Raw genomic sequence first — 23,158 nt, 5'->3', positions numbered from 1 at the left:
GGCATGCCACCAGGTCACAGATGCCAAATAAAATTAAAAAAAAAAAAATCCCTGAAGACTTAAATAGGAACTTAAGAGGCTATTTTTAAATGCATTGGTTAAAACAATAAGACTCAAAACTTGAAGCTGCATTGAGTTTATTGGCCCTACATGTATTTTCTTGCTTCCAATGGTTATCAACCATTTAATTTCAGAAATGCCATTTCATCTCTTTAATACTCCGCACCTCTGAATTACATACATTTTTCTTCTATTTCCTATGTACTAGGAGCAGGATTTAAGTCATTGCCTCTTTTCCTCCAACTATTGCTGAGAAGGCACTCTATTACATATCCTAAAAAGACAAAAAGATTGCATTGTGGCTTTGTGAATCTGTTCAGTGACGCATGAAACTCAGGCTGACTGGTGCCGAGATGGATTCGATGACTCAAGCTGAATAGCCCTGGGAGCTGGAATCCCTCAGCACTCGTTAACTGAAATGTAAAGGAAATAATGGCAAATTGACTGCCTTGAATCGAGCATAAAGGAGAATGCCGGAAATAATTAGATGCCATGACTTTGGAAAGAGAAACTTCTTGCAGATTGCTTCCTTCAGACAACCTCGGACTCAGGAGTTTTGTATTGTTCACTTAACATAAGTGACTATGATTGAATTATAAGTTCTCTAGGGAAAGCAGCACACTGAAATGGATTATATCATGAATTTAGCCTGGATGAAAGTCCTTGCTCTGAAATTCCAAGTAGCATTGGTGTGGCTATTGGGGCAACTTTCTGTGCTGAGGAGCATGGACCTGAGCGTCAGGGGTTTGGCTCCTGGTCCTGCTGTATCCATCACGGCAGCAAAAGCGACTGCCCCGTGGGCGCTGTGCAGCCTTCTTACACTTTGCCATGTTAGACTGGCATGCCGCTCCTATTTTATATAAAATGTAACTGAATATTAACTTGCCCAAGCACAAACCAAGCGTGGTTTCACGTCCAGATTTGTCTCATTCCAAAGTGTTTAGTTAACGCTCTCCTACCCTTTGTTAGATTGTGGAAAAATTACATTATTTTTCCTGACTTAGATTCCTTGATTCGATGACCTGGAAGTCCTTCTCTAGTAGAAATGGTCCATGAGTCCTTGGGAAACTGAGAACTAGCTCTGAGCTATTACCTGCCATTTATTCTATATGGCCCATCATTTGCTAAGCACTCTCCTACTTCTTCAATGCACCTGTTCCATACCCTTGTCACTCACTTGCTCTTACAAACACTGGTCATTTCTCCATTTGGAGCACTGATGCTCCCCTTGGCGATGATCTGAATGTCTCCCCTCCAAAATTCAGATGTTGCCAATGTGATGGTATTAACAAGTAGGGCCTTTAAGAGGTGATTAGGCCACAGAAGCTTCTCTTTTGTAGATGAGATTAAGGCTCTTATAAAAGAGGCTTCCTGCAGCATTGGATTCACTTGCTTTTCCACCTCCGGCAACCTGAGGATATAGCATTCCTTCCCTCCAGCAGACATAGCAACAAGGCACCACTTTGGAAGCAGACAGCATCCCTCATTGGACAACCAAACCTGCCAGCCCTTTGATCCCAGACTTCCAGAACTGTGAGACATAAATTCCTGTCCTGTAGAAACTGCCCAGACTCGGCCAGGCACGGTGGCTAACACTGTAATCCCAGCACTTTGGGAAGCTGAGGCGGGCAAATCATGAGGTCAGGAGTTCAAGACCAGCCTGACCAATATGGTGAAACTCTGTCTCTACTAAAAATACATAAATTAGATGGGTGTGTTGGCACACACCTGTAGTCCCAGCTACTTGGGAGGCTGAGGCAGGAGAATCACTCAAACCTGGGAGGCAGAGGTTGCAGTAAGCCGAGATCACACCACTGCACTCCAGCCTGGGTGACAGAGCAAGACTCCGTCTCAAAAAAAAAAAAAAAAAAAAAAAAAAAAAACAACTAGAAGAAAAAAGAAAAAAAAAAAAAGAAATTGCCCAGACTCATAATCTGTTACAGCAGCACAAACAACGACACCCTTCAATGGTTTTCCTGCTGCAAGGGAGCTCCACTTCAGTCAATACAGAAAGAAGACTTTCTAAAAGTCACGTATAAAGATTGTTAACCCATTACATCTCTTACAATTCTTATCTGGTCATCCATTGCATAATATTCAATAATCTGTGTTTGGAGCAAGTTACTAACAGCTCTAAGCCTTTGTTCCTCCTTATAACAGGGTTAAGATAATCACATGGAAGAATAGATATAGATGGTAAGTCCCCAGTAAACATGCCTTATTACTCAGATTGTTGTTGACTCTGTTACTGACGTTGTTATCTTTACCTCTGAAGAATGCTCCACTTCATCTTCTAAACCCTTTGGTGCCTTCACCTATGCTGGCCATTTGCTCTCTGATGAGTGTCCATTTTCTCTGTGGTTCTCCTAGGATGGACTCACCTTTCTATTGTTTTTTCTTTTTTTTGAGATGGAATCTTGCCCTGTTGCCCAGGCTGGAGTGCAGTAGCACAATCTCGGCTCACCACAACCTCTGCTTGCTGGGTTCAAGCAATTCTCCTGCCTCAGCCTCCCGAGTAGCTAGAATTACAGGTGCATAGCACTGTACCTGGCTAATTTTCATATTTTTAGTAGAGATGAGGGTTCACCATGCTTTCCAGGCTGGTCTCGAACTCGTGACCTTAAGTGATCTGCCCACCCTGGCCTCCCAAAGTACTAGGATTACAGGCGTGAGCCACCATGTCTGGCTGGACTCACTTTGACCACCAGCCCTCCCTATCCTGTTCTCCACCAGAACTGTCGAGCTGCTCCTATCTGGTGTAGAATTACCAAACCACGTGGAAATAATGTATCTCTTGCCAAATGCCTCCAGCTCTTCTATCACAATTAGTTTTTTGAATAATTAGGATAGGTTCATTTTCATATTCTTTCCTCATCACTATATATTATCCAGCTCAGTGTCATATATCCCTTGGCCAAGTAATAAATGTTATTTGATTAATGAAAAAGAAGATCAATAAGTAACCCTGTCAAAAAATTTTTCAGGCAACCCAGGAATAAACACCTCAGGGCTGCGAGTAGCATTCCAGGTGGGAATCGGCTCCTGAAATGGGTCGCGATACAAAGAAAAAGGAACCAGAGAGCACAGAAGCTTATCCTCTTAACTGAATCATCAAGCCAAAACAGTTCCAGTTGCAGTAGCTGCAGGATTCAAACAGGATTGTTTGCTCGAAGCTCTAATTTAGAAGATGAAAGCCTACTCCCAGAGCCTTCGCTTTGTTTCCAATTACTTTTCCCATTTGTTTTGGTGAAGTGGAGAAAAATACTTAGTAAGCATTTTTGTTGCCAACTAGTTGAGTAAGTTTCCGTTGTTCAGAGCCTCGCATAAAAGCCTCTCATCACCCTGCATACCTCTTGGCCATTATCACATGATCTCCTGATTATTCTTTGACATAGATGGATAATCTGTGTGATATATTACAAACGTTTCCTATCATCGACCAAATCATTATTCTCTGCTGCTTAAAGCAACAGAAAAAAAAAATGTATTCGTCTACTCCATTCAGGGGAAGAGAAATTTCTCAAATTGTCTGATGAGGATTTAGAGTGCTAACCTAGTTAAAACCTAAAGACTTTCTTGATCACACAGTGACTGACCAGTTCCAGTGCATAAAATGACTCAATCCACAGTTATCTGAGAGCCTTGCTTATAAAACATCATTTTGTGCTATGTTTCCAGTATGCAACAGAACTGATAGCTCCGGTATTAATTAATGGACTTAGGTGTTAAAAAGTTAAAAATAAATGAGTAAATAACAACTATTTTGAAGTCACTATTTCTAAAACAGATGGCTTTTACTTAGGAAATAGGCTAAAACATAATGTAGAATGGTGGTTTCTTCTAAATAGACATATACTACTTCATATAAAATCTTTTCCCAAAATAAAATCTTTGGATAATTTATAACTTTTCTAAAAGCACACTAATTTATTTATCATTCCACAATGAAAGTAAACATGGAAACTCAAGGATCTGGCACTAAACCTTAAGGATAGCTGGGTTCCAGCTAATACCGCTACTAGGAACAGGGCTTCCTTCCTCAGAAAGGCCATGATGAATTCCTGGAGTATGTGCTCAATAACCATAAAGAGTTTGCAGGGCTTAAAAATCACATAACTAAGAAGGGCCATAAAGATTTTCTCATAAAACCTCTTGTAAAGAGAAGGCATGTTGCTCAAAGAATATCGTGTATGAAGAAGGATCTCTTTGGATCTCCATTCCCGCATAAAACATTATTCTTGAAGCATTTGTCCGGACACGCTCTGGCTCTCCTCAGTATAAGGAGAAGTAGGAGGCATATGGTGGATCTTCAAGAACCCAACTTGAAGGAGAATTGCATTCTTGGGTATCTTAGTATCATCAGTTCTCAGACTTGTTTCTTCAGTGGAGATCACTGAAACGCTTAAAGCATAGCACCTGCTCGTCATGTTGTAAGTGGTTACTTACGCATTTAGCCCACACCTATTTTGTATGTCCCAAAGGTACTCTGTAGAATTTAACATTAAAAAATAGAATCTGACATTGATTTAACAATTACTACTTATTTTAACTGGATTGTTTTGACTACATAAAACCAAACTCAATCTATCAACATTTGTTTCATACCTACCATATGCCTGACGTTGTTCTAAATTCTGGAGAAACAATGAGTGAGACACGAATCTTTGAAGACAATGGCTTCAGAGAATCTGGTTTGGCAGAAAAAACATATAAGCAAATAGTCCCAAGAACTCAGGTGGATGCAATCCTATGATCGAGGTAATGCAGAGGAAAAAACTGGCACTTTTCCCACTCTGAAGTTATAAGCATTCCTTCCTTCCTTTTAGCTGAACATTTATTTAGGCTAGACAATGCATCCTCTTTATTTTGAAGCCTGGGAAACGGGCTGTTACAGTGGAAAGAGTACACACATATTGGACAGAGAAACCTGCTCAGAAGTTTAGGCCTCACACTATAGTATTATGACATCAGGTAATTTGCATAAATCCCTTAAGCCCCAGTCTTCTTATCTACAAACAGGGATTCCATGAGATATTATGATGCATATAGATTACCTAAAACACCTTAGGTCAGTCATAGGTCTTGTGCAACCTTGAACAAATTACTTAACATATCATTTGTAAATAGGAGTAGGATTTGCTAAATCAGGGGTGGAGAATACAGAGATTGCTGACATTAAGTGACTGACACATCATGCTCAATAATTTATATCTACTATTAGTAGTAGTATGACTTTATGCCCATCCTTGGATCTACATGCATCCCTTTTATTTAATGTCATTCCTGAGGAGTCAGGGACTAGATATTTTGCTTTGCATTTGGGCTTCATGCTTTGACTTCCAGAGGGACAATTTGGCATGTAGTGCAGTGTTGTGAACACTTTGATAGAACTTCAAAGCCTGGTAGTTGAATGCCCTTACCTTGCACAGAACAATGGCCTGATAAGTGCTCATTTCATGAATAAGCATCGCCTTCAGGAAGCTAAGCACTAACCAGTTATCCATCCCATCAGAACAACTTCACCAGAGTCAGGATGCTTCGTGAAAGGGCCAAAGTTGTCCCTGTTTGTACACTCATAACTCTCTCCCGGGACACATGTTCATTAGCTGCAAAGAATCGTTTCATTTAATTTTAAGTTATTCCCTGAAACTTGTATGTGAATGAGACACTATAAAGTTCACAGGCTACTTCTATTCCTATCACTTATACTTTGATTTATGCTTGAAAATATTCACTTTCTCTTCATTTACAATAAACTCTGACGGTTTCCTTCCCATTTATGATGGAGCGTCCAAGTCTCGAGGCTCGTGCTGATGACCTAGCACTGTAATCTCATCTTATCCACAATGGAGAGTCACTGCCTGGGCAGAAATGGTTTCACCAAAGGCCAGGTGTCTGTGTGGTGCCTGCATGTGGTGTGCATGTGGCTTGGGAAGAGGCTCTTGAGGTGTGAAATAGAGTTGTCTTCTTCAAAACACGGGAAAGTAGGAGTGATACTTTTGCTTGACTGTTTCTTGAATTTTCCAGAGTTTTCATGAGTGCTTTGACAATGAAGTTTATATCTAATAGTGCACAGGCATCTTCCAGTGACAATTTCATAAATGAAGGTGTATTACAGAGAAAAAAACATTGTTTTCTTGATATATTTAACCGTATATATGTGTGTTTAAAATAAACTGATTACATATACACACATTTTCAAAAACAATGCTTTTTTGGTAGTGAAACTAAGTCCTAGTGCAAACACAAATTTACTTTTATTGAGTGGGGAAAAAAATGCCAGTAAATCTTTGGTGCCTTCTTGTCATCTCACGGAGGTGCGAGGCCACAGCAGTGACCACGGGCGTCCTGCAGCCGGGTGGCTGGGCAGCGAATCTCCCATGTAGGACTGCTGCTTGCTCGCTGTGTGATCCTGGGCAGGATTTTAGCGTCCCCGCGCCCAATTTTCTCATCAAATTGTTTCTGTCTCATAGGACTGTTGTGAAGATACGTGATTAAGGGACTTAATGAGGTAGAACACATTCATCTAATCAGTAGGAGATGGTGCTATTTTAGTATGGAATTTCCCCTCACACCACATTTCTAGAACTAACTGAACCCTAGAAGACCAGGGTTTTGGAATTTGCCCAGAAAAGTCAGTGGGACATGTTGTGGTATTTTCGTCCAGACACATGTGGTTTTTTGTCCAGAAGAGAGAGCTAACTGTCACCCCCAGAGCCAGAAGGGGATCTTAAGGCTGTCGATTCGATACAGGACTGGTGCACCTTTTCCGGTGCACCTTTTCCAGTGCACCTTTTCCAGTGGACCTGAGCATGCGTGGAGCAGACCCACTCAATGGAGCAAACTCTTTGTAAGAACACAGGAAAACAAGGGAAGAAGGAGGTTTCTTCAGATTTCATAGGCCAGACACAAACCCTCCCATCCCCAAGATCCCAGCCCCCAACACCACCAGTCACCCTCCAGAAGTCCCCATAAGAGAACTGCTCTTCATCATTGTTTTACCTCTTCCTTCCACACCCCACCCCACCTCACCTATCAGTACCAATTCCAGAATTATTTGTGCATTTCTCTCTGAACTTTCTCTCCCTCTTCTGGTCCCAAAGAATCAAAAATGGGTATCTGGCTCCCTGGTATGTATTCACTCTTGAGGTTCCCTGGAGGAGCCTACATGCATCCTCTGGTTTTCCTGGGCAAGGGCCCTGGGGCCCTCAGCCCACACGCTGCTGCAGCTCTGCAGGTAAGCAGGGCTGCAGAGTCACCCAGGCCCTGGCGTGTGTCTCAAGCCCTGCTGCCCTCTTAGGGCACTCCCACACTGTCTCAGGAAATGTCTAGCATATGGCCATGGACAACAATATTGTCACGAGGTTGTGACATTAATCGAAAAGAACACTAGCGTTTTCAAAATAATCCAACTTGTAAATAGAAACTATGGCTTTACTGCAGTTTTGAAGCATTTTTTCAACATATGTGCAATGCCATATTTGCAGCACATGGTCTGCACACAGCAACCACTGAGACTCCATCTCTCAGCGGGCACTATGTTTCCACTGGGCATGAGTACACTCAATGCTCTTCATTATGAAATCTGTATAAATCTATCATACAAATGACAGCAGATAGGCTAAGATCACATTTAAGATATCTTTCATAATGCATTAGTATATGCTCATTGTAAAAATATTTTAAAATATGAAAAGTTATAAAGTAGAAAAGTACGTGCCAGTGCTAAAATACAGTTAGCAAATTATGTTATATAAATGCTATGGTTAAAAAAAGAAAACAAAAAAAACAAAACAAAAACCCAGCTATTACATATTGAACATCACAAAGACCATAAAATGATCTGTATAGAATATTTTAAATATGATCTTACCTGCTCAGAGTTTTATAAAGAAAAGTCCCAGCCAGTGAATTTTTATTTGAAAGGGCTGCCAAAAAAACAGTTGGCATTTTCTGGATATGTTTGCTACCGAGGGCTAGTGTCTACCATTGCATTGTTCAAATATTAAAAACCAAAAGAGAATAGGCAATGACACTAAGAAGCTTCTAGCAAGTCTTTTGCCTCATCTCCTCCTGAGAGTGCTGAGAAACTCTTTGAAGGGGGTGAGGGGCCCTTGTAATTGGTGCGGTGTCCACATGCTTGGAGAATGAGCAACTCTATGTATGTGTTCAGGGCCCTCTGTTCACGCATAGCTCTGTCCTTAACCTGTTTGCTGCTGAATGACTGGGCTGCACATCTGCGACAGCATCATGCCACTTACTCTCCCCTAACCTACCTCCTCTTTAGCTGCAATCAAGCTTGCCTTTGTTAACCCAAATAGTCTTTTCTTAGAAATGTGTATAATATTGTTCATTGCTTTTTCAGTAAGAAGCAGCTCAGAGACAGAGTAGAGAAACAAATGATACAGATACAACTATACAAGAGAGAGAGCAAGTTGTATGATTTGACTAGAGCAGTGGTTCTCAGTCCAGAGTTCATCAGCATTTCCCGAAGGGCTTGTTAAGAAGGGATTGCTGGGCTCCACCCCAGAGGTTGATGAAGTAGTAGTGCTGCAGTGGGAGGCTGGGAATTTCCATTTCTAACAAGTTCCCAGGTGCTGCCAATCCTACAATTAAGGAACCACCAGAAAGCTAATATCTCTTTGAGATCCTAGTTTCAATCTTTTGGATAAATATTCAGAAGTGGAATTTTTGGATCATATGGTAGTTTTATTTTTAATTTTTTGAGGAATCTCCATACTGTTTTCCATGGTGGCTGCACCATTTTGCATTCCAACCAACAGTGTACAAAGGTTCCAATTTCTCCACATCCTTACTAACACGTATTGTCATATATATATATATATATATGCCTGTTAGAAATGCAAATCAAAGCCACAGTGAGGTAACACCTCACACCAATTGATACCTCATTTGGTATCAATTGAGGCAATACCTCATTGTGGCTTTGATTTGCATTTCCCTAATGATTAGTGACATTAAGCAATTTTCATCTGCCTATTGGCTATTTGTATGTCTTCTTTGGAGAAATCATTCAAGTCTTTAGCCTATTTTAAAAATTGGATTTTTGCTTTTTTTTTAACTACTGAGTTATAAAATCTCCTAAATAATCCCTTATTTGATATTGGGGAGAGGGGAATGGGGAATTAGTCAGAAACAGGCATAAAGTCTCAATTATTCAAGATGGAAGAGATCCAGAGATCTGCTATACAACATTGCCCCTGGAATTAGCAATGTGGTATCCTACACTTAAAATTTTGTTCATAAGTAAGATCCTGGAGCAAAGAAGAAGCTCCCCTCAGAGGTATTTTTGTCTTGTCTTCTCCTCTAAGCTCCCCTAAATTCCCTGAACAAAAAAGCTTCATGATAGACCATGCTTTCAGGCTGTACTGAGTTTTAGCAGGACTATAAGAAAAGAGGCAGAGATTCCAAGGCATGCAAGACTGATGTGTAGGCAAACAGCTCGAGTGTAGCAAGGAGGAAGGCAGAAAGCACAATTGGATTTCAAGGTTCACTTTCCTCTTCCCCCTCGAATATGTTGTTCTTACCTTAAGTGTTCCAAAATGGATTTTCTGCCCCTTTCCCTCCTATCCATTTACATGTCAAAACCTCCAGATTGAATAAAAGAATGTATAAAAGAAAATTACACTTGACAAATTAGCCAGTTTAAATTAGCAGTTCAGAATTACTACAATAGGACACCAATATCTATGCTATGTGTTTCCACCTAGAGAGCAGTAAATCAAAGCTGAGTTTGGTTTTATGGCTGCTAGTACTTGCATCCACAGGCTTATAAAATATCTATAATGATTTATAACAGGAAAGGAGCAGTCATTGTGTCCAACTCACAGACCTCACATAATGTCTTTGCAACTGATCCACTGTCAAGGCCAAAGCAAAAATTAAGACTAGGATTTACCAGGTCAGATCAAGTATTCCATTGTCACCATGAACATAAGGGTCCCCGCACGAAGTATTCTAGCTGCTTCTAGACAGTGTAAAAGGCATAATTCCAGGATAGCCCTCAAGATTCCCATATCCTCAACTTTCAAAATTTCCCAGCAGACAATAATCTAGGTGGAAAACCTGTGCATAATGATCTAAGCCCAGAACCCAACTCCATTTTACACACTGCATATGCTTGTATAATTCCCTTCCATTCAGTGTGGGCAGAGTCTGTGAAAATGATGGGATATCACTGTGTGATTATACTGTTACATGCAAAAGGAATTTTGGAAATGTGATTAAGGTTACTAATCAGTTGACTTTGATTTAATGAAAAGGGAGATCATTCAGGTGGGCCTGACTTAATTACACGAGCTCTTTAAGTCTGAGTCCAGAGGTCAGAGGAAAAGTCAGAGATTTGAAGCAACACAGACATTCTCTTGCTGGTCTTAAAGGAGCAAATGGACATTTTGTAGAGAAAGCCACTTGGAAGAGAGCAGCGGGCAATCACTAAGAGCTAAGAATGGTCCCCAGATGACAGTCAGGAAACAGGACCTCAGCCCTATGACTACAAGGAAGTTAATTTTGCCAACAGCCTGCATGGCCTGCAAAGAACCCCAGCCTCAGATGAAACAGCAGTCCAAGCTGACATGATCTCAGCTGTGGGAGACCCTGAGCAAGAACCTAGCCATGGGATGCCCAGACAGCTGACTGGCAGACTGGGAACTAATAAATGGATATTGTTGGCAAGCATTCAGTGTTATTCAGCAATAGAAAACAAATTCAGACAACTTTTGTTTGTTTGTTATGGTCATTGGCACAAACCACTGTGTTTCACTGTGCTGCTTTTATTCTCTTCCCTTCCTATTCTTATTATAGTTATCACCACTCTCTGTCAACTCTACTAGAAACCTCATGTAAAATGCAGGTGGGCTCTGGGCTCAGATTATTATGCACAGTTTTTCACCTAGATTAATGTCTGCTGGGAAATTTTGGAAGTTGAGGACATGGGAAAGTTCTTTACCAATTAGGTCTGTCCCACATAATACAGGTTGTCTAACAGGCTACAACTTCATTCTTCAAATGCCAGTTCATGTTCCCCAATTACTACGGCAACCAGCATCATAGCCCCACATTTGGCAAAGCCCTCACAAGTAAAACCATCTCCCTGAAAATCACTAATTTAGCCCCACATAGCTGGGCTCTCCTAGTCTCACCACTGCCTACTTAGCCTCTCTGGGAACTCTGCTGTCACTTAACATTCTCTGGATCAGGGCTAATATCATTTTCTACACTCTGAATTCTTCCCTATCCTCTTCAATTTCAACCCCTTCTTCGTTTACCTACATACACACATATACACATAGGCACTGTGGTGCTTAAAACAAAAGTTGGCTTCAAAGAACTCATCAAATCTGCCTTCCTCTTAAAGTCTCAGAAGCTCATCTCCTTTATTCATACACACTAATTAACATGTTGTCTCCCAACTTCTTGAATCCATTTTTTCCTTTTATTGCTATATTATTTATCAATAGTGTTGGCATATTGTTATGTTTTTGTGTTATCTGTTATGTTTCCTATTACATTTTTAAAGGAGTACCCACAGCAACAAATATTCAATGAATTAATGAATATTACATAAGGAGTATAAGTAACATGATACGTTTTAGCATCAATTTAGACATTCAAATTTCAGAAGTTCTTCCCATTGACTAAATTCAAATACTCTTTTCACAGTCTGAGGATGGAATGCTTAAAGGTTAGCATCCTCTGCCACTAATCTTCCCATTCTTTCTCATCAGCCATAGGGAAGTATATGTAATCTCTGTCCTCAGTTCTTCTTCCCAGTGGGATGAGGAGGACATCAATCTGGGAAACAGATTCACTCTAAAGCCAAGTACACTATGAAATTGTTTTCAAACAGTCCTCTAGAACTCTCTTGGTAATGTGATAACAGCCCACAGCAATGGCTTGGCCTGTCCATGTCCCTGGAGATAATGTAATATAAGAAACCACAGCCATGCTTTCTTCCCAGCCTGGAATGATCCACAGTGGCCATGAGCCAGTAGTTGGAGTAACAGAGGTATGGAAGCCTCTGCCGCCCCACTGCCTTATACAATGAAATAGGAATCAGCAAAATAGCAGTAACTGTTCCCCAATTGGGGGGTTGGGGGGTCTCTAATTTAATAAGTCCCACTTGACTAGCAGGCTCCCAGACCAGTATTTGCAACACTCATTGAGCAGGATGGCTGGAGACAATAGTAGTTTTTTAAAATCATGGTGCTTTATATGCATGAGAATTAACCAATAATTAAAGGAAAAAGGTTAAATCCTCAACTCATATGAAATATCAAAATCATTTCCAAATAGATAAGAAGTTAAATCTAACTCAAAAAATCAAATAACAAAAATATATAAGATTTGAATGATGAAATATTTTGTGGGCATAAAAAATGAAATAAATGACAAACGATTATCTCAAAAGATATGCATAACTTTAAAAATGTAAAACCTCATGATAAAAAATAAAAAGCAAAAGGCAAACCACATAAGAAATTATTATTATCAATTAGAAAGGGTTAATAGTCTTAATATTTTGCCTTTTACAAATAAATAAGGAAAACATCAAAAACCCAGTAGAAACTTAAAGATTAATAAAGGGACATTTTTCAGTCAAATAAATAGAAATTAATTCTAGACTTAAGAAAACTGTCATTCTTATTAATAACCAAAGGAATGCAAATACAATTTCTCATCTTGTGATAAGATGTGATATCACATGGTAAAAGTTTAAATAATAATATTAAAGTGTCTTATGAAGTAGTAACTACAAAACAAAATACACGTTTCTATTTAATATACATGTTAAATAGTCAATGGTAGCAAGAATGTAGCAAAACCAAACACTCCTGCTGTGAAAACAGAAATTGTCAACCACCCTTCTCTAAAGCAATTTGTCGTTATATTTTAGGAGTTTCAATATGTCAGATGCTTTAGTCTAACAATTGCATTTCTATAAATATGAAAAATAACAAGATATGATAAAAATGTTGATGATATGATATTTAAAAAGAATGTCTATAGTCATTATCTCAGCTGTATTATATATGGTATATAGCTAGAAGTAAACCTAGCAGAAAATGTTAATATAACCGCTTCCAGTTTGTGAAAATGAATGTTGCTTCTTTTCTAAGTTTTCTACATGAGAATGTAAATAATTTCATTATTAGAAGATCACCAAAGACCTACTGAATGGAAATAGAAGAGTCATATGACTGATTCCACTTGACCCAAGTTCTTTCTGTGTGGCAGGCCAAGTGCAATCGCCAGAGATAGAAATTCCTGTATTCATGGAACTCATCGTCCAACACAGGAGACTGATACTTTTTAAAAATAGTTATTGTAATAAAGTATGACAAGAGTGATAATGAGAATGGAGCTGTCCTAGTGAATAAGCCAAAGACATTCCATGGGGGTGGAGGGAAAGTCATGCCTCAGTCACCAAAGCTGTATGTAATGAGTGAACCATGGTCCGTGTGCCAAATACAGCCTGAATAACTTCACTTTAGAGCCCTCAGCATATTTCCAGCACGAAAGATTAGAAAGCTGTGAATGTGTTGCCCCATTTTTTAAATAGCACAGATATTGACATTTCGATTTCTACACAGTTCCAATGATCTCAATGATATTCTTCTGTTCAATGAAGTAGGAAATCTAGATTATAAGAAAATATAGATTTTCCTAAAGCAAGAGAAAATTACTTACCTTTGGCAAGAAAAAATCGTGATCAGTAAACATTTTTTCCTTACATATTTTAATATGACAAATCTTGCTACACAGCCACTGCGGCGGATCAGTATGACCAGAGGACGTACCACTGGGTGAGGGGAGGAGAGCCAGTGGCATGGGTGCAGGAAGATTGGAGTCAGAAGCATGTCAGTCTCAAAGTCAGGTAAAAAGACTGCGACCTTATCTTTCAAGTATCTAGTATTCATTTAAGAATTTTAAGAAAAAGAATAACATAATCTGATTTGTGTTTTAGAAAGGGCATTCTGTTGGCTGGTGAATTTACAAGAACCACACACAGAACACACTGCAGAACAGAAAATGAGGTCAAAGCAACACATTAACAATTTATGAAGGCAGGTCTGGGTTCAATGATAAGAAAGTTGAACAAACACAATTTGGTGACCCCGTGGACTGCAGCCAGTTGGAGGAAAGGGGCAGAATCTTGGGTGATCCTGAGTTTTCTGACATGGGTGACAGAAAGAACATCCAATGATAACATTTAATTTTTATTTTATTAGCCCCTCTATCCTAAGCTCTAATGCTTGCAGTGCCCATTCTGAAGGCATGGTGCCACAGGCATATCTGTACAGTCACTACTGGTTCAAAAAGAAAAAAGAAATTGGCTAAGCACTAGCCAATCTGAAGACAGAAAATCAACCTGAGGGGAACAGATGTTTCCAAAATAAAGGAGGGCATGCATATTTTTAAAAGAATAATCTAATTACAAAAGCTAACTTCATTCTTACTGAAAGAGAGCCAGGTTAATTAGATCTGCAGGAACAGCACCATCTTCATTTTTGAGCAGAAATCCTCATAACCCACCAAGTTTCAAGGCCTCACTTTACATTGCTGTAAACGAGGAGGTTCAGACATCTCTCAATTGGACGGGTCCCAGCATGTTTCCCTCACCATGCCATTAAGAATCAGGAATCGGGCTTTCAGACACTCCTGGCTGGGAATCACCCAACAGTCGCACTCCTGGGGCTGCCTGTATGGGGCCCATCTGTTCAAACAGCAGGTTGCCAGCCCACTACTCTCTTGGAGTCCAACCACAGGTCAAGGATGAAGCCACATGGAGTCTCCTTGGGCACCTATTGAAGCGTGGGAGCCGCTCTGCAGCCGGAGGCTTATTTGCCCAAGCAACCGTGCTGTCGGCTCCTTCATGATTTCTTTCAGTTCTCTGTACTCAGCTCCAACTTATGGGCCATCTCAGACGTCCAGATTTTTTTTTTTTTTTTTTTTTTTTTTTTTGCTTCATTTTGGGGATTAATATGTAAATCTACTACAGAACGTCTTTACATATTTATGATTTGCATTTCACAACCTCTCTATTGATCAAACCAATGAAGGGCAAATCTTTCTATCCTCTTTTGACTCATTAGTTTACTTTGCTTGGGGAAGTGGTTGGTTATCTCATCCTCATATCTACCAGTTAGTCTTATGGGTGATGCCCCAAGTAATGATGGATTAAGAGGCTGTTATCCAACTCTTTTTTTTCCCCCAATAAAGGTAACTTCTTCCTTAATTTCCCACCCCAGTGAACCCTATGCTGAAGGAAGAGAAGATAGACCATGAATATATTTACGAGAAAACCAAAACAACAGGGAAGTTTCTGGAAATTTATCTCCTATCACTTTTGATTGTGGTAATGTAAGGAAATAACATAAAGAGGAGCCCGGTTCTATGAAAATAGGATTTAGCCATTCTGAGAAGATTGACGTTCCACTGAGGCACAGTATGGGCCATTACTCAACTAGTACAGATTTAGCTTTTAACATCTCTGATAAATACGAGCCTTCGGCACAGGTTCACCGCCACAGGGATGTCTCCTTGAGGTTCACAGGTTGCATATTCAATTTCCTTCCAAACAGCTAGTGGAAAAAGTCTAATAAAGATTATATCAGACTCTGTGAAGTAAGAAAGAAATACTAAAGAAAGTCATGTCCTCCTAACCTCTTTGATAATAAAACCCAGCTTTTTATATTTTCCCTTGTGCAAAGACCAAACCAACATAACTGCGTTTAGATTGTCAATAGCTGATAAGCTAACCTCATATGTGGAAAAAGTACTGTTTTTCCAAAAAACATGGCTATTTAGCTAGAGACAAACATTTACAAGTTAGTTTGACTTAAAAAAGTTAATTTAAAATGAAAAAAAAAACACACCCCAGTATAAAATAAAGTTTAAAGTTGAACAAAACTTTCTTTTTTTTTTTTTTTTTTTTTTTTGAGACGGAGTCTCGCTCTGTCGCCCAGGCTGGAGTGCAGTGGCCGGATCTCAGCTCACTGCAAGCTCCGCCCCCCGGGTTTACGTCATTCTCCTGCCTCAGCCTCCCGAGTAGCTGGGACTACAGGCGCCCGCCACCTCGCCCGGCTAGTTTTTTGTATTTTTAGTAGAGACGGGGTTTCACCGTGTTAGCCAGGATGTTCTCGATCTCCTGACCTCGTGATCCGCCCGACTCGGCCTCCCAAAGTGCTGGGATTACAGGCTTGAGCCACCGCGCCCGGCTGAACAAAACTTTCTAAGGAAGGTCATGAAAAGTCATTAAGACAAAGGCACAACTAATTAATAGTACCACAAAAGAATGCCAAGACAATCCCTCTTTCTTCCTTTCTTTTCTTTCTTCCATGATGCCTACTTCTAAAAGCACTACCTTATTAACACTTTTTTACCAAACGTTGTAATTTTTCAGAACACTCATCCTCGGCCCAGGCCAGCAGAGGGAGGAAGGCAGATGTGTGACTCCCTACATCCATAGATGAAGTTTCAAAGGTTGCATTTCAAATCCCCACTTTGTTAGGTGATCTAAATAAGCAGTCTTTTACAAGTTCAGGTCTCCATTGAACTTATAACCTAAATTTGAATTGTTCATAAGTAGAACTAACACAGCCATGAGCATCTGAGGCAAAAGCAGACTCGTGCTGTTGCAAGTAGCAGCAAGGGCCCCTGATTAAGGCCTGTAATATAAGCCATCCCTCTCCATCCCCTCTTTATTGAGGCCACCCTGTAAAGGACAACAAACCTTAAAAGCAGAGTCTGAGAGTTTTTATTATTCGATTATTTCTGTCAACATGTGCTTATGACAAAACCACAAGGATCTGACTGATGAGCATAAAACAATATCCAATACCAATTAGCTTTGCTAATTATTGTTGGTTCTCAAAAGTCTCTTTCCAAGAAACTCAAAAAGAAGTCCAGAGAAAGACAACTATTAAATTATTTGAATATGAAATGATTTAAATATTTTTCAGTCAGTATCCATATGGGAATTTGGAGTGGTAAATATAGTAAGTTCAAGGGGAATAAAGGAAATAGAAAAATTAAGTTTTACATGAGGAAAGTCCATGAAAGTATAACACATTTTCTTTTCCTTGTTTACAAAAACCTCTTAAACAAGTCTTTGAAAATTTAGTAATAAATCAAAAGGTTAAAGAAATGAGAGGTTGTGGTGGGGGCCAAATTTCACTGGAGAATAACCCAAGAGAAAACCAAGGAAGAAGTCATTGAAATCAGAAAGGGGAGAGGCTTCCAGATGGACACATCTTCCCATGCCAGCACCGTAATTCTAGGGCTTCAAGTCAAAATGGACTAATTTCTTAACTACGACTAAACCACAGCTCACTAGCTGTGGTACACCACAGTCTAAAATGTGACTTCTCCCACTGAAAATGCTCTTTGCTTTAACGAACAAGTGAAAGTTCTCATCTTCCCCATGGAAAACATCCCCTAGCAGAGTTACGTAAGTTCCTGTCTCAACTGCTCCAAATTGAAACACAAAAATTACACAAAATACAGTAGTTAAATACATTTTACAGATTATATTTAGGCTCACATCAGAAGTCACAATTTTGTAGCTTCAATCATTATTCTTGCTGGAAATTTTGAAATTTATTTTCAGGCAAATTCTCCAGACTTAAACACAATCTATGTCTTCAAAGAGATCAGAGCCTCTATCTGTCCAGAGAATCTTACTCAGTGATCCTAATACACTCAAAATAACTGAAATTGTTTATGTCAATTCTAATATAAAAAGAAATGCCACGAAAGTCGCAGACAATAAGAAAATCTTTTCCATTTAGTACAGGAGGGCAGCACAGAAGAGTAAACAGTCCAATTTGTTCAAACCACTAGGCAAGCTTAGCGTGGTAAAGAATGTACTGAAGATTTGTATCTAAGCTCTAAATCACTGCTACCAATGTACGCTGTCGTTGCATTAGGATCAATAGCAATACAAGGTATTTACTTCATGAGAAACACTAGGTTTATGCTCTACATTATTTATCCTCATTTTACACAAGATAAACACAGGCTGAGTTTAAGTTTCTTGCACAACATAACCTGTTCAATCTTTCAATGAAACATGGCCGGGCACTATGACTCACATCTGTAATCCCAACACTTTGGGAGGCAGAAGTGAGTGGATCAATGAGCCCAGGAGTTTCAGACCAGCGTGGGCAACATGGCAAAACCCCCTCTCTACTAAAAACACAAAAATTCTCCAGGCATGGTGGTGTGTGCCTATGGTCTCAGCTACTTGGGAGGCTGAGGTGAAAGGATCAGTTGAGCCAGGGAGGTAGAGGTTGCAGTGAGCCAAGATGGCGCCACTGCACTCCGCCCTGGGTGACAGAGCAAGACCCTGTCTCAAAAACAACAACAACAACAAAGGAATTTGAAACCAGCACTACTATCTCTTTCATTCAGGCTTTTAATACATAGACTATAAATGACACAAAGCATCTTTCATTGTTGATAGATATGTGATCAAATCATATGTTATTTTGAGGAAATCTCTAGAAACCAACATTTTATCTTAATGAAGATGATAATATATTCCACCAAATCACACTTCTGTTTTTCAAGTAATATTCGAAAACATCACTCTTTTTGGGGAAACAGCCACTTTCTTCTCATCACCCTCCACCCACCAATGGGAGGCAACGTGTGTTAGCCTAGTATCCTGTGAAAAATGCTTCATCATGGGAGGCTGAGGTGGGCAGATCACTTTAGGTCAGGAGTTCGAGACCAACCTCACCAACATGGTGAAACCCTGTTTCTACTAAACAAAATACAAAAATCTGGATGTGGTTGTGTGTGCTTGTAATCCCAGCTACTTGGAAGGCTGAGGCTGAGGAACCACTTGAACCCAGGAGGCGGAGGTTGCACCAAGCCAAGATGGTCCTACTGCCCTCCAACCTGGGCGATAGAGCGAGACTCTGTCTCAAAAAAAAAAAAAAAGGTTTCACCAATAACTCTGTGACACATATGAGGGAGAACTCACACTCAAGCCTTGCAGATATGTTAAATAGACCAACAGGAATTTAGGTGCCCATATTCTCACGTTTACAGTAACCTTTCATCAGGGAGAGAGAGCTGCTGATGCCTTAAATCTTGATTTGTACATTGTCTGACACAAAAAAGAACCACATGACTCCCAAACTCTCTAATCCTTAGTAGCTAGGCATTGTCAATCATGCAAGTGTAATGAATTTTAAGCAAAGTCATCTCAGGTTTTTCCCTGGCCTTTCTATTAGCAAGCTGTATGAACCCAAACAAAGCATTAACCTCTCTACTCTCCAGCCTTTCCATTTGTAACATAACAATGCAAGAATAGACTTCACTTTATTTAAAGTTAAACAAACAGACATTGAGCTATAAGGCAGACATTAAGACCATCTGAGTGTACTTTCTAGAATAAAATTTTATGAAATCTACATGCATCCAAATCTTATAAGGTTTTATGGTACATTGCATTTAAAGTATATTGTTAATGTTTAAGCTATAAGACTTCCATTGTCTTTTTCTGGCTACATGGAAGTTGAAACCAATAAACCATACAGTGTGATTCTATCTGAGTGGGTTCAGAGCCTCTGTGAAGGCTGGGCCAATAGGTGAGGCCATGTGCATAACTATGTTTATTAGAAATGAAAGGATGGATGCTAAGGGCTGGATACCTTCAGAGGCTGTGTCAGCAGAACCTGTGCTGCTGTCTGTACCTGCTGTGGTTCTGTGGTTTACTCTGACTGTAACAGCACTTTTATTTAATCAAAGTTCCCTTTACTTCCCACTACTGCACTTAATCAATATAGTTTTTTGCTTAAGAATGAAAGAAAAGGTGAAAATAAATGAATTATCATTTCCTATCAGTAGTCATGATAGTTTCTCATTTAATAGGGGTTACGTTTACCTTCAGCATAGGATTTTTGCAAGAATGAATTGGTATCACCTATTACAGCACTTAGCACAGAATTGGCACATACTAGGTTCCCACCTTATCATTATTATTACCAATTATATCGGGGAGACAGATCAGAGTAGTAAATTCCAGTGCTATAACACACACACACACACGTACGCACACGCATACATCTTGTGTTTGGTGTCATTATGTTTTGGTCTTGGTGTCGTAATGATTATTTAACAAATTCATTGGATGAGTGAGACCTCAGAGACAACAATCCATAGCACAGGGCACTCCAGCATGCTCATTAACTGTTCCCTCCCCAAGTGAAAATAGCAGCCATTTGTGTGAGGCTGTACGGTTCCCCTCACTTGCACGTAAAATGATTCAACTCGTTCGTTATTTTAAGAAAACATGAGCTTTCTTTTGCTAGAAAAGCTAAGGTGACTCTGAAAGCAAGGGAATGTGAGAGCTGAGAAGCTTCCAGAACTGAGTGCCTGGGGACTTTGATAATTGGAAAGTTATTTGATCTCTAACTCCATGCTCCCTCAACTATTACTGAGTATCCTTCACAGGCTAGTGGTTTGGACAACCAGCTTTTGCAGTTTCCTCGGGGAACAGAACAGGGCTGATACGAAGAAGTACATTTAGAGGTGAATGAAATTTCAGCTCCCAATTTCCTAAAATACTGCACAAAGGTACAAATTCAGGCCTGACATTATCTGAAACAAATGTCATGCATTCCATTTCCCCATGATCTACTTTAGTTCTTGGCCTTGTACACTTGATACAGCGATGAAAATAGCACTGGTTTCATCTTAGGCAATAGAGAGACTCTGGCTGCTGTGGTCTTAATTGTGTCCCCCTAAAATTCTTATGTTGAAGCCCTAAACGCCCATCTGACTGCATTAGAGACAGGGCCTTTAGGGAGGTGATTAAGGTTAATTGAGGTCTTCATGGTGGAGCCCTCATCCAAGGAACTATTGCCCTTATAAGAGGAAGAGACCCAGATCTCTTGCTCTGCCATGTGAGGACACAAGGAGAAGGCGGCCGTCTGCAAGCCAAGAAGATTCTCACTATGCTGGCACCCTAATCTCAAACTCTCAGCCTCCAGAATGGTGAGAAATAAATTTTTGTCATTTAATCCACCAAGTCTGTGGTCTTTGTTACGGCAGCCCTCGCTGAGTAAAGCACTGATTCAACTGGGAGGATCTTCTGGGCGGAGCAGGATGCAGGAACCTGCTCCCCGCTAGACACAATTCAAGGCATATGACTTTCTCTGTGCCGACAGGAAACACACAGATCCATTCACAGGCATATGCACATTCACATACATCCACACACAGGTCCACACACATCCACACACATCCACACACATCCACACACATCCACACACAGAGGTCCACACACATCCACACACAGGTCCACACACATCCACACACATACACACACATCCACACACAGAGGTCCACACACATCCACACACAGGTCCACACACATCCACACACATACACACACACGGGTCCACACACATCCACACACAGGTCCACACACATCCACACACAGAGGTCCATACACATCCACACACAGAGGTCCACACACATCCACACACAGGTCCATGCAACACACACAGAGGTCCACACACATCCACAAACACGTCCACACACATATACACACAGGTCCATGCAACACACACAGGTCCACACACATCCACACACAGGTACACACACAAGTGCACACACACATTCTACTCTGCAAGAGACTTTGCTGATTATATTGTTGCTGTTTCAAAGCAGAAACAATAAACAGTAATAAATGCATCTCTTAGGAAAGTTATAGGTGAAGAAAGTTTTTAGATTTTTTTTTTTTTAATTATACTTTAAGTTCTAGGGTACATGTGCACAACGTGCAGGTTTGTTACATATATATACATGTGCCATGTTGGTGTGCTGCACCCATTAACTTATCATTTACATTAGGTATATCTCCTAATGCTATACCTCCCCCTCCCCCCTCCCCCCTACCCACAATAGGCCCCAGTGTGTGATGTTCCCCTTCCTGTGTCCAAGTGTTCTCATTGTTCAATTCCCACCTAAGAGTGAGAACATGCGGTGTTTGGTTTTCTGTTCTTGCGACAGTTTGCTGAGAATGATGGTTTCCAGCTGCATCCATGTCCCTACAAAGGACACGAACTCATCCTTTTTTATGGCTGCATAGTATTCCAATGTGTATATGTGCCACATTTTCTTAATCCACTCTGTCACTGATGGACATTTGGGTTGAGTCCAAGTCTTTGCTATTGTGAAGAGTGCTGCAATAAACATACATGTGCATGTGTCTTTATAGCAGCATGATTTATAATCCTTTGGGTATATACCCAGTAATGGGATGGCTGGGTCAAATGGTATTTCTAGTTCTAGATCCTTGAGGAATCGCCACACTGTTTTCCACAATGGTTGAACGAGTTTACAGTCCCACCAACAGTGTAAAAGTGTTCCTATTTCTCCACATCCTCTCCAGCACTTGTTGTTTCCTGACTTTTTAATGATTGCCATTCTAACTGGTGTGAGATGGTATCTCATTGTGGTTTTGATTTGTATTTCTCTGATGGCGAGTGATGATGAGCGTTTTTTCATGTGTCTGTTGGCTGTATGAATGTCTTCTTTTGAGAAATGTCTGTTCATATCCTTTGCCCACTTTTTGATGGGGTTGTTTGTTTTCTTCTTGTAAATTTGTTTGAATTCTTCGTAGGTTCTGGATATTAGCCCTTTGTCAGATGAGTAGATTGCAAAAATTTTCTCCCATTCTGTAGGTTGCCTGTTCACTCTGATGGTAGTTTCTTTTGCCACGCAGAAGCTCTTCAGTTTAATTAGATCCCATTTGTCAATTTTGGTTTTTGTTGCCGTTACTTTTCACTTAAACATGGAGAAATAAGCCGAGCACAGTGGCTCACGCCTGTAATCCCAACACTTTGGGAGGCCAAGGTGGGAGGATCACTTGAGGTCAGGAGTTCGAGACCAGCCTGGCCAACATGTTGAAACCCCATCTCTACTAAAAATACAAAACTCAGCCGAGCGTGGTGGCGGGCGCCTGTAATCCCAGCTACTTAGGAGGCTAAGGCAGGAGAATCATTTGAACCTGGGAAGTGATTCAACCCAAAGTTGCCGTGAGCCAAGATCATGCCAC

General features: G+C 40.3%; 1 protein-coding gene across 2 annotated transcripts in view; it reads right to left on the bottom strand.

Annotated features, from left to right (window-relative positions):
* PXDNL (peroxidasin like) overlaps positions 1–23,158 on the bottom strand; it is a 508,264-nt gene that overhangs the window by 363,084 nt on the left and 122,022 nt on the right. The window contains exon 1 of one of the 2 annotated variants that reach the window (XM_050801784.1): positions 4,670–5,021. The exons of the other annotated variant lie outside the window; for it this stretch is intronic. The gene's annotated coding sequence lies outside the window, so the exon portion shown is untranslated. Of the gene's footprint in view, positions 1–4,669; positions 5,022–23,158 lie in introns of those variants that run through there. 2 annotated transcript variants of the gene reach the window in all.

The sequence above is a fragment of the Macaca thibetana genome, chromosome 8 (genome assembly GCF_024542745.1).
Source record: "Macaca thibetana thibetana isolate TM-01 chromosome 8, ASM2454274v1, whole genome shotgun sequence".
NCBI lineage: Eukaryota > Metazoa > Chordata > Mammalia > Primates > Cercopithecidae > Macaca > Macaca thibetana.
Note: the sequence above shows the minus strand (reverse complement) of the source record. Positions and strands in the feature narration are given on the sequence as shown.